The sequence below is a fragment of the Panthera onca genome, chromosome D4, assembly GCF_046562875.1.
Source record: "Panthera onca isolate mPanOnc1 chromosome D4, mPanOnc1 haplotype 2, whole genome shotgun sequence".
In the NCBI taxonomy this organism is placed as follows: Eukaryota; Metazoa; Chordata; class Mammalia; order Carnivora; family Felidae; genus Panthera; species Panthera onca.
This window is the reverse complement of record NC_138351.1, coordinates 16,704,132-16,717,068: the sequence shown is the minus strand read 5'-3', so window position 1 is coordinate 16,717,068 and position 12,937 is coordinate 16,704,132.

Genomic DNA, 12,937 nt, shown 5'->3' with positions numbered 1-12,937 from the left:
GCACCAAAGAGGTCTCAAGAATTCTCTCTTGGCCATCAGCTGTGAACCCCCATCACCCCAAAACCTCATCAATATAATCCTTACATTAAAAAAAAAAAGAATATTACTGAAGATGTAATGCAACTATATTGTGAAGACTGAGACCTGAGAGAAATTTATCTTATAGATCATTATAAAGATAGTCCTTTATGACATGATTATTCATGTCTTTAGGGGGGTGTCATTACAGTAATATAACAAATTATATCAGGCTGTGACTTATTAGATTCCTAGGTTGAGGATGTCATGCCCTAAACACAACTTACTGAATTCAGTTCTATCATCAGCCAAGAAGAAAGAGGTAGAGAAGGTAGAGAGAGAAGAGAGGGGAAGGGAAGTCCAAAAATGTTGTCTGCATAACTCCTATGTACTTTGGAAGAATTGAATCATTGCATGCATGTGTGTACTCACACGCAATTCATTGTGAAATTAAAATGCCTAATCATACAGGAAATTCTGCTTAGGAAAAGTCATTTGTAAAGATCTCTTTATATAGTAACAGTGTTCAGCCACCTATTCTCTTATAGCATAATAGGGCATGACCAAGAATAAAGTATAATAATTATAGGGGATACAATCCTTCAGATGTGTTATTGATGGAGGAACAGAGAATTTTAACACTGAGTAGAGCCCAAGAAAGGGTGCCCTTGATGAAGGAGCCAAAGGCAAGCTGGGGGCAAAGTGTTGCAGGATTTTTTTACCTCAATACCCGGGGTTCGTTGTCTCACCACTTTGAAGAATGAAGAGGTGGACACGAAATAAAATAAGCAGCAGGCAAAAGTTTATTAGAGTATAATATTAGAAAGTAAGAATAGCAGGAAAGCTCTCTTTACAGAGAGGAGACATTCTAAAGTGAATGCCTCTACTGTAGGCAAGCGTCCTTGTTTTAAAAGGTTTTGGTTAGGGGCGCCTGGGTGGCTCAGTCGGTTAAGTGTCCAACTTGGGCTCGGGTCATGATCTCACGGTTCGTGGGTTCGAGCCCCGCATCGGGCTCTGTGCTGACAGCTCAGAGCCCGGAGCCTGTTTCAGATTCTGTGTCTCCCTCTCTCTATGCCCCTCCCCAACTCATGTTCTGTCTCCCTCTGTCTCAAAAATAAATAAACATTTAAAATAAAATAAAATAAAATAAAAGGTTTTGGTTAGCCCTCCCCTCCCCTCTGTTCCCTCTCAGGTCACACCCTTATTGGCCTGATAGCTCTAGGTGCTTAGGTGGTCCATTTCTGATTGGCTCAATTCCATTGTATGAAGGGCCTAAGGCCATATTTGGGTCTTTTGTCAAATTCCTGAGGGAAACCTGAGGGGCAGTAGGTGTGTCTGTTACACACGTTAAGAGGAGTTCTTAAGAGGAACCTTACCCCTGAAGGGGTTTTTCTGTGGTCAGACACTCCCAGTATCCAGGAACAACAGGATCCTATCTTTTCCTATCAGGAAAAGGATCCTATCTTTTCCTATCAGGATCCTATCAGGATCCTTTCCCCATCCAGGAACATCAGGTCCTATCTTTTCCTATCATAAAAGCACAAACTAGCACACCCACCTCCAGGCGGGATATGTGTGACATTCTTGAGACATTCGTGGTTAACCGATGGCAGTTTTGCAGGACAGGGGTCTCCATCAGTTTACAAACGTCTTAATTACAAGAAAATTACAAGAAAAAGGCAATTAACAATAGCCTAACCTTCAGAAACCCATTGACTCAGTTTCTGGGGCCTTAACATCATCCTCCCCTCCATAGTGCTTTGGAGAACAAAGGCAAGAAGAAAATGTAGATAAAATTAAATTTCTTTGTAACCGGCAGGCCATTGACAAATACTTGAGGCTGGCAGAATAAAACCTTCCTCCAGGAACTCCCTACTGTCTTAATGTTAATGCTTTGCTAGAGGGAAAAATAACTGTAGCTCAACAATAGCAATGCCTCCAGTATCTTTTGAGTCCTCTTTAGCATATGAAAGTCCTTTTGGAAACCTCCCTCTTAACTTACCCCCCACCCCACCCCACCCCAACTCCCAGGTATATAATCAGTCACTGCTTACAATCCTAGTGCTGCTTTTTCTGTCCTCAGGTCCAGTCTCTATGCTTTAATAAAATCACCTTTTTTTTTTTTTTTTTACACTGAAGAGGTACGAAGAATTCTTTCTTGACCATCGGCCCCGGGGCCCCACTACTCCCAAACAAAACCATATCACCCCAAATTGTTTTCTACTTACTACTCAGATCCAAATCTACATATTGAGAGTCCTAAAATCTTTGTGGTTTATTGATGGGTGCTTTGGGGGATTTAGCACATCTTCCAACTCAATGTGGAAAATCTTTCTATAGTTTTCAACAATGTCTTCTTGGACACATTCACTTCATGTTTTGTTGTTGTTGTTGTTTTTCTTTTCTTCCAGTACCAGTAAGTCTATTTATTTATTTTATTTTCCCAGGGAAAAGAGAAGGGAAGGGGGGGAAAAAAAAAGTCAGCCTGTGTGTTATAAAATGGTGGCAAATGATAAAGAAAGTACCGTCACAGAAAAATCAACCATCAAATAAACTCCCCAGTGATGGAGTCACCAAAGCCCATGGGGCTCAGTCTTCTGCAGTTCAGGACTGAGGGGAAGGTATCAGGGAAAGAATAGACAGGTATATGCTTTCCTCACCTCCTTCCTTCCCTGTAAATTTAAGAGTTCACACAAACATAGAATTCTATTTGTCTGTCTCCTGTTACACAATCTTGTGGCCACTTTGACATGAGTTTCTTGCACCTGAATAAAAGTTCCTTAATGACTTAAATATACATTCCTCTTCCCTTTCTTGGTCTCGTGACTTGGCTTTCTATATGGAAGTCTTGCTCTTGATTCTCTCTAACCTAGGATTAGATTTTAAGGTAGGTTTGATCCCTCCAAATACAGTAGTTTAAGTGTTTGACATGAATCACATCAAGGAATGGTGTTGACTTACGAGGTGAGATTGGGAACAAGGGATAGAGTGTTCCTAGCTTTTCCAGGAATTTTGCACAAATCACTTAAGATTTGTGGCATCACTCCACAAATTAATTGTGTATGTGTGTGTGTGTGTGAGCTTTTTTGAGATGGGGAATGGTGATAAGTTGAGAGGGAATACGGTAGGAGTAAGATTTTTAGGGTAGAGGATCTGGTCCCAAACAGAAATAGGGGGAGGTCAAGACCAAATAAAGGGTGGTTCAAGACCCCACTTTGAGAACAGGGGCCCCAAGCTTACGTTTCAGATCTCTTTTCCCGGTGCAGAACCTTTTGTCAAAGACACTTTGGCTGGTTTTCTCTCAGTACAAAAAGAAGTTTGTAAACAACAAGAACACGGAGAAACGCCAACACACTATATTTACACAGACTAGCCCACCTAGCAACCACCAAATCAGTAGTGAAGTTCTACAAAGCCCAGACAAGTATAATAACTACAAGGGCTGCTGACTGGACATGCAATCTATGCTAGTAGGCTGAGTCCAGGCCTCAGACCCCTGGTCAGGTGGCTGTTGGCCCTTGTGGGGCAAAGGAGTGGCTCCCACTTCATTGTTACGTTTGTTTGTTTGTTTTTATTTGTTTACTTATTTTTAATGTGGTCCAGCCTTTGTTCTTTCTCCTATGTGTTTTTCCCCTTTATTTCCTTTGTAGAAAGTCATTTTTATAATCGACACAAAATTCATTTTGTTCTAATGTCCACCCATTGTTCCTGCCTTGTAGAAGTTTCACAGATTGATTCTAATCCCTATTCTATTTAACATTCTATTATATATTTTAAAACACTGAACATATTACTCTTCTCAATAATTTTGTTTTAAAGATTAAATATCTACACAAATATCAGGCAGTGTTCAGTTAATATAGGTTTTAGACTCTCTATCACCCATTCACCTTACTTACAATGCGTTTTGGCTGTCGCCCTTCCTTTTACAATTTTACATCAAGAAGGAAGGACAAATTAAGTAGAGTATGTGGGACAGAGAATGACAGGGCTCAGGGTGGTTTGGCCTGTGCTAGTGCTTGATGAAAGCACAAATGCATAAAGAAGTACAGACTTTTTTGAGGAGACTCATCTAGTTTCACGATCTTACTTCACGCTGATTTGTTTAACGTCTTTACCGCATGATTCTCTCAACCAGCATGTCATTGCATAATCTTAAAATTTCTTGAGAAATTGCTTCATCTGGAAAATGTTCTCCCTCTTCCTTCTTCCAGCTGATTCCCTCACTTCTCTTCTTCCTACTCTGCTACTGCCTGGAACCGATTTGTGGAGTAAAACACGGAGTGGGGAGATTATTCTTTTTCCTTGGGAGAATCTGATTGTATTAGTGATTAGAGTCAGCTATTCCAATAATCATGGTGCCAATGTTAATTAATCCATGCTTAAATCTACTAGACTCTAATGTTGTTTACATTAACCATGGGTAAGTTCATTCTCCATAAAGTTCTAATGCAGTGGATTGTTAGAATCAATATGGCAATTTACATATATCCTTCTTAGGGTTAGTTTTTAGCTTCATCTTATGTTTCATGTGTCAAGATCTTTTAAAATCCTAACTATAATATGTTATCTTTCAGTTCGAAAACTATTTTCATTCATGTTATTGACTTTAATATTCTATAAAGAGGATAGAGCATGCACCTAGGGAAAAATCTCATTTGACAGCAGTTTGACATCATATCTTTAAATAATTCTTTTTGAATAGTTATTCTAATTATAAATCAATTTATTATTGTTATTGATTTGCTCAAATATTTCCATAAGACATGCTTGATATAGATTACTCTCATTGTAATGATCATAAAAGTAATTGGCCATGACTCAACCACCTCCTATTTAAATGACCAAAACAAAAAACAAACAAACAAACAAAACCCAAATCTCTAAAACTTTGTGCTATGACTAGACATGGGGTTAATTTGCAATCTCCTTTTCCAAGAATTGGATATTTGCCAGCTTTTTTTTTTTTCATCTTGCCATTCTTCATGATTTTTTTTTAAACACTAGGATTTTTTTTTTTTTTTTTTTTTTTTTTTGGTATGGTACCATTGGCAAAGTTTCCTTCCACTGCTCTGAACATATTTTCCTGATTCTAGAGATTTGCCAGTTTGAAAGAGGCTGACTTGCTCAACCCTTATCTGCTCACCTATCTTTTGTTTCATTTGTCTTTGAGGCTTGAAGAAAAGAAAAAAAGAAAAACTTTGATATAAAACAGACAAGTTTCAAATTTCAATTCCAACACTCACTGGCTAAACAAATGTGTCCATATTAGTTTAAATTGGTATCCTCATGTGAACATAGTAAGAATATAATATATGATGAACCATTTGTTTTGGATGGTCAGTTAGATAGTCAGTTTACATTATGCCATACAAGAACGCAATGTGATGTATTAGTATCTTGGCTAGTTGAGCAGGGTAAGAAATAATCTCCCTGCATCTTCCTTCACATGTAATTATGGGCTGTACTTGCAAATGACACTCTAGGTCTGGAATATTTTCTCTCATGTCAGTGAGATTTCACTTATTTCTGCTTTAGAAATGAAGTAACTGAGTTCTAGAATAATGAGGAGACTTAAAGCAAGTTTTCCAGTTTGTTAATATCTTTTCAGTAAAAGGAAGAAAAATAAACTAAGAGTTTGCATCTTTGGTGCAGTGATTTTCAGGTAACCCATGTGCCTTGGGCTGTGAGTATACACTGTAGTGATTATTTAAAGATGAACACACATTCAACTTGACTGACTGTTCATTTTCATACCTGGGATATTAAAACCCCAACCTAACATACTTAACTGAGTTGCAGAGTATTCTGATCATTTTCCTCAAGTAGCCATAGTCTCAGACCTCAGATATCTGTATAAAGTGAAGTAGAAGCAGGTATTCATATATTCAGAACAAAAGTACTCAGAGTAATTATTGACTCACTGACGAATAAATCAGACAAAATATTTTGGTAATTACTCAGTTCTTAATTTATATAGTCATAGACTTGAGCAACATTCTCAAAAATGTATCATTCATCTAACAAAATAAAACCCTCTAAAAGCTTTTTGAGGATTAATTGAAGTCCTGTAATTGATTTTATGAGAAACACTCTTGAAGATTTGTGCCTTTTCACAGAAGATACCAACAGAGCTTTCGTCTAAGATTTTAGAGGAGAGGAAATGTGAAGCATTGCAGTGGGGAAGAGTTGCAATAACTTCTGTACAGCCTCCTTTCACTTTAGGGGAAGTGAAATATTATTAGGCTTTAGCACTGAAAAGAGGAAGTGTAAACTTTGGGAAAAAATAACAAATGGACTGATGAGACAGCCCAAAATAGGGTATTTTACTAGGAAACTGAAGAGAGTGAATGTTGTATTTCTGATCTCAGGTGATAAGGATCTATGTTCTGTTTTTTCACCAGTAGGGTGGTACTCTTGCAATGAGGTCACTTTAAAATCGTATTCTCTTGGGGCACCTGGGTGGCTCAGTTGGTTAAGCATTAGACTCTTGATTTCAGCTCAGGTCATGATCTCACGTTTCATGAGTTTGAGCCCTGCGTTGGGCTCTGTGCTGACAGCATGGAACCTGCTTGGGATTTTCTCTCTCCTTCTCGCTCTCTCCCTCCCCTGCTCATGCTGACTCTCTCTCTCTTTCTCAAAAATAAACTACAATAAAATAAAAATTAAAAATATAAAATGGCATTCTCTTAGAATGTGCCTTGTGTTGATGAAGCCTGTATGTACTATTTAAAAGACCCAAGAAGAAAGTGAAATTTTCTCTTTAATCCTCAAGGTGAATACCTGCAAAGTTGGTGTCACTTTTACTTAGGGAAAGAAGTATTGGATTAAGCAATTTATGTTGTGCACTGAACTAATGCATGGCAGAGGGAGGAGTTCACAACTGTTTAGTGGAAGGAAGAAAAGGTTGGATATTGGAACCCCCTTGACTTTAATGTGAGCAAAGGGGTCCCTGTATTTAATGGTTTAAAATTAAATTCTTTCAACTCTTCTTGATCTACTCTTTAGGCATATGCACCTTCAAAATTGTTAGAGTAAAATAATAAACATTTAAAATCTCCAAGCAGCTCATGTAAACTATCTTTGCAAAAAAGTCTGTTCTTAGGAGATTTTGCTCCATTTGCCTGAAAGAGTCAAGCGACTTCTTCAGATGCTTAACTAACTTTGAGAAAATAGGTTGGTTAATAAGATACTTTGGCTCAGAATATTTCAGCTGAGAATTCATTTCTGACCCTGCCCAAGTGAGGACATGTAGAAGTATTTCACAGACACAATATTTAAGTAAGATTGCAGTTGCCAAAAGATAAGACATGAAATTTACTAAAATGTGCAATCTGATGATGTTTGCATAAAATTCTGACATTGTAGCATTTTCTCTGAAAGCTCAGAGTTGCACAATGAATGTTTGGTGAAGGGAAAACTAAAAACATTTTTCACCAAGTCATATAAAGCTTTCAAGCATGCGTATGGTACACTTGAATCCAGTGATGAGAAGGTGACAAATAATACTTTTGTAAATAACTTGATGCATCTTAAAAGCAACTATTTGTAGACTGGAAGCGTAGGCAAATCAAAATAATAACCACTGCCCTGATTTCAAAATTTTTGAATTTTGAAATCACTTCATACAAAAAGATGTGGTCTGCCTGAAAGTTCTGTTGAAGTCAATGGAAAAAGGAAAGGCAGATAAACGGAGAGAAATTGTAGCCATTTGGGGTTTATACATCATGGTTGGCAGTCTGGATGATATTGATTTTGGAAGAAGAAATTGATATAATAACGTTTTTTAAAGTTAGATTGTAATTCAAATTGTCATTATAAGTGGGTTTTGTATAACCAGGAGATTAGGAAAAAATGATATATATTCCCTGGTTTGGACCTTCATGGCAGGGTTTTTGTTTATCTTTTATATGCAACGTGGCATTTGTCTGTTACTTTACTGTTTTACCTGTTTAAGAAATCAAATGCAACATTCTAAAAGTCACACCTCTGAGCAGTCAAGATTTTGGTTTGGCATCTCATCTTTGTTTTACAAAAAGATAAGTGACACACAGGTAAATGTAAATTTAGGTTTTTATCAACCCAGGTAAATGTAAATTTAGGTTTTTATCAACCCAGGTAAATGTAAATTTAGGTTTTTATCAACCCAAGGTTTATTTTTAGGGAACAAAACAATCCTTGAACAGCTGCACATCCGTCATTTGGCACTGAATCTTATAATCCATTATTCCAAGGCACATGGTCTCTCTCTCAGCCTTCCTCTCTCATCAGCTTTTGCCCTGGAAATGTTGCTACTCCAGCCACTGGGTTGAGCGCATGGACATCTAAGGACTCAGGTGGCTTTTTAGGCCACCACCGCCACCCCTCCCCCCCCCCAACACACACACGCACACACACAAAGTGGCACCTGGGTCCTTCAGTTGCGCCCTCTTTCCCCTTTTCTCTGTTTGAGTGACCAGAGAGTGGACTTGGCAGTCCTTGCTCTTTTGGATTGTTCTTCAGCAAGAAACATCTGCCACTGGGTCTGGCTCCTCCTGGCTCCGGGATAGGCTGTTCCCTAACCAGAGCTGCCCTAAGGGCATCTGATTGGGCTGATGCTAAGTCACCAAAGGAGAAACGTGAGTTGATGCTTAAATCTGACTTTAAGTCAGTCCTACTAGCTTTAGATAGGACTTCACTATAAGATACGGAAGTCGTCCCTCTTCAATGTCAATAGAAAGAAACGTGTTTCCTTTCAGGATTAATTATGTACATTCCAAATCCCACTACTGTGCTCCAGGCCCTGCACTGGGCGCTTAGGGATATTATTCCAAATCCTCATAGAAACATTCATGTTTGGCCTGTTTGGCAGAAATGGTAGCATTTTGCAGAACTGGTGGAGCAGTGAAGCGGTTATTCAAGGACACAACAATAAGCAGAGCCGGGTATCAGACCCAGGCCTCTCTGGTTCCATTAACCCACACTGTTTCTCAGTCTTCATGGGGAGGCCGTGTTGCTGTGAGGGCACAGATCTGTCCTCCAAGTCACAGACAAAAAGGCACATATTCCCAGCGGCAAGAACATGCAAAACTGTCATTAGGTCTGTCCTAGCATTTTAGTAAGTGTGATTCTCCCATTCTTTATGAGGGACTGGTTCTGCTGCTGTGCACAAAAGGCATACCCCTCTTTCTGTGTTCTTTATTTTATCAACCTCCCTCCTATCCTTTGTTCCACCACCACCATACATTTTACATCCACATGTTTCATAAGCTCCACGCAGTAATACTTGTAGCAGACAAATGCCTTTTTTAAAAACCAATGTAGGGGCGCCTGGGTGGCTCACTCAGTTAAGCATCTGACTTCGGCTCAGGTCCTGATCTCACGGTTTGTGAGTTCGAGCCCCGCGTCGGGCTCTGTGCTGACAGCTCGGAGCCTGGAGCCTGCTTCGGATTCTGTGTCTCCCTCTCTCTTTGCTCCTCCCTTGCTCACACACTGTCTCAATCTCAAAAATAAATAAAGATTTAAAAAAAATTAAAAAATAAAAACCAATGCAAAAATGGTCATATATGATACATTTTTGTATATAACATGTCATTAATGTGCATTTATCAATATACAAAATTAATATCTTTAATGGTGCTATATATTTATTTAAACATATATATCTATTTTAAACATATATATTATTATATGTTCTCTCTCTCTCCTCTGTCTATATATATATATATATGTATATATATATATATATTTTTTTTTTTTTTTTTTAAACACACACACACACACACACACACACACACACACGCACACATTTTGTCATTCCCAGGACTGTTGGGTCTTCCAGAACAGTGTAGTGCCTGCTGTCTGGTATTCTGTTCCTTCAGTCCACAGAACTTCCATTAGCATTTCTTTTTGTGTGGGTATGTTCAATAAAAATCAGTTCTCTTCAGTTTGTCCATCTGAATGTCTTCATACCGCCTTCATTTCTGATAAAAATATTGATGTTTCATCTTTCAGCACTTTGGAGTTGCTATTCCATTGCTTTCTGACTTCCACTGTGGCCGATGACAAGTTAGCCATAATTCACATCAGCATCGCCCCGTGTGGACAGTGTTGCTTTCCTCCAGCTTTATGACATGTCCTTGATTCTCAGCAGTGTGGCTGTGGTATGAGGAGGTGTAGTTATCCTGTGTTATTTTTTATTTGTGTTTTGAGACAATTTACCAAATAACTCACTGGCTTTGTAAATCTCTTCACCTGTTTTATTTTCCACATTCTTCCAACTTTCTCGTTCTTTCTCCTTCCCACCGCATTCCTGACATTTCTTGTTTTTTCTACTTTATACTATCTCCTCTCATTAACCATGTATCTTGGTCTTAACGTTCCTTGGATTCGATACCTCTCAGTTATGCTCCATATTTGGCAGATTTTACCTCCGCACCATTATGCCATCCAAGGACCCTCTAGCAATGAACACTTTACAGATTTGTTATACTAATTGCAAAGATTAGTGATGCATGGCCACATGTGTTTCTGAAATTAGGCAAGTGGTTTTCCTCTCAGACACTTTGAAGTTCCATAGATAATTGCTTTTTTAACTTGGCACGTGTTAAACTTTTTTTTTTTCTTAGTGTTTACTTTTTTTTTTTAATCCAGGCAGAGGTACCCTGGATCATGGGGATAAGTAGCTCAGTCTTTTGAGAATCTTATATTCTATTTGGAAACAAAGACCAGGAGACAAATGTTACAGTCTAACATTATAAACTTTCAAAAAGAATTAAAACAAAGCAGTGTGATAAGAGGCAATTTACTTGTGACTGAGAATTCCATGTGGGAGTATATAATTTTTCAAAGAGATACCATTTGTGCTAGGTCTTGAAAAACTGAGTTGGAGTTCAGCAGATGGAAAAGTGGGAGAGGAATTCAGAAGCAAAAGAAACAGAATGTTAAAAGATACAAAGACTTGAGAAACAATGTTGTTATTTGACAAAATCGCTAGTTCCACGCACTCACTTGATCCTGGGGTGACTTCACTGGGGCTGGGAGATGCAGGATATGAGTTAGGAAACAGAGGAAGTAGTGATTTGCCTGGCATGCTAAAGCATTTTTATTTACTTCTTGTGGTAGACAGATCAGGTCTCCCCAAAAGGTCCCCATCCTAATCCCCAGAACCTGTGAATATTTTACTTACATGGCACAAAAGGACTTTTCAACTGTTATTAATTTAAAGATCTTAAGATAGAAATATCCTGGACTATCCAGATAGACCTAATCATAACAGAAGGAGGTAAAAGCCAAGAAATTGCAAGGTAGCCTTGAAAAACTGGAAGAGGAGGGGAACCCGGGTGACTCAGTCAGTTAAGCGTCCCACTTCAGCTCAGGTCATGATCTCACGGTTCGTGAGTTCAAGACCCACATTGGGTTCTGTGCTGACAGCTCAAGCCTTGAGCCTGCTTCCGATTCTGTGTCCCCCCTCTCCCCCACCCCCTGCCGCTCTCTGCCCCTCTCCCACTTGCACTCTCTCTCGCTCTCAAAAATAAATAAAAACATTTAAAAAATTAAAAACTGGAAGAGGAAAAAAACCAGATTCTCCCCTAAAAACCTAATATATAATAATAAATTTGTGTTGTTTTAGGTTACTGAATTCGGGGTAATTTGCTCCAGCTGCAATAACAAACCAATACCCAACTCCATGCAGTTGTCAATATTTTTATAGATGTTTTAAGGAACTTGAAGTAATATCACATCATATGGTGACAACACAAATATTTTGACTTAGAATTAGAGGAAAAGAACAGAGGTGGGGAGACTCCTTAGAGGCCATGTTCATAGTCCTGTTGAAAAATGAAAAGGGGATTATATATAACATTAGAGGTAGTTGTGAAGGGAGTCACAGCTCTCATCTTTCTGGAAGGAAATGCTTGTGATTGTCAAATAAGCATACCATTACTTGACAGTATAATACCTTGAGTACTGGGACATAGATCAACTAAGGTATTTCAAGCACATCCAGAAAGGAAAAGGAATATATATACCTAGCGATCATCTATCATCTATTGGATACACTGTTATAACTTGTGTTCCATGTCAGTACTTCTCTGGACCTACCTCTCCTGACTGACAGACTCCATATCCTTCTTTTGTTTCCTTTCTGGCTTAGTTATTGTCTCTTGCTGGAGAAATTTAGTGATTCCTATATCTCCTAATCTGCTATTTATTTCTGGCTCTGGACCAGTGATCATTAGTTGATTGTAAAATTATTTTTTTAATAGATGAAAGAGAAGATAATAGAAGAGAATATGAAATATCAAAACACTTCACATGAATTTACCAGTATTGTTTCAGGAAACTGTTACCATTTGATACACACACTTGAGTATGTGCATGTATATTACTGCTAGATCACATGGAAAATGGTGTCTATACGATTATGCACATAAAATGCATGAAACACACTACTGATGTATTTGCGTTTAGACATACTATACCCGTGATTAAGGGGCCACCTAAGGCTGTGGTCCAAAGGCCAGAGATGAAGGAAGTATTTGAGGGAAGTTTTGTCAGTAGGATGAAAATGAATTTAGCTAACAATACATTGACGAAAGTAAAAGAGTTAACGCTCAAGAACTGTAATTGTTTGGTTCAGAAAAGCTTTTAGTATCATAAAATAAATATGTTGCATGTACTTTTAAGATCTGTGACACTTTTTGTTTGTTTATTTTACTGATATTTTCAAGTGTGGCTTTTAACACCTGAGGCCTGGATAATACAAATTGAGCACAAAAATATGTGTGCCAGAAAATAAAGATGTGTTCCAAAGCAAATGTAATCATGTTGAAAGGACACAGACACTGGCATGAAGGGGCTCCACAGGCCAACTTGCAACAATTTAAGCATCAAAAATATGATGAGAATTGATCATAGCATCTACATATTTTAAAAT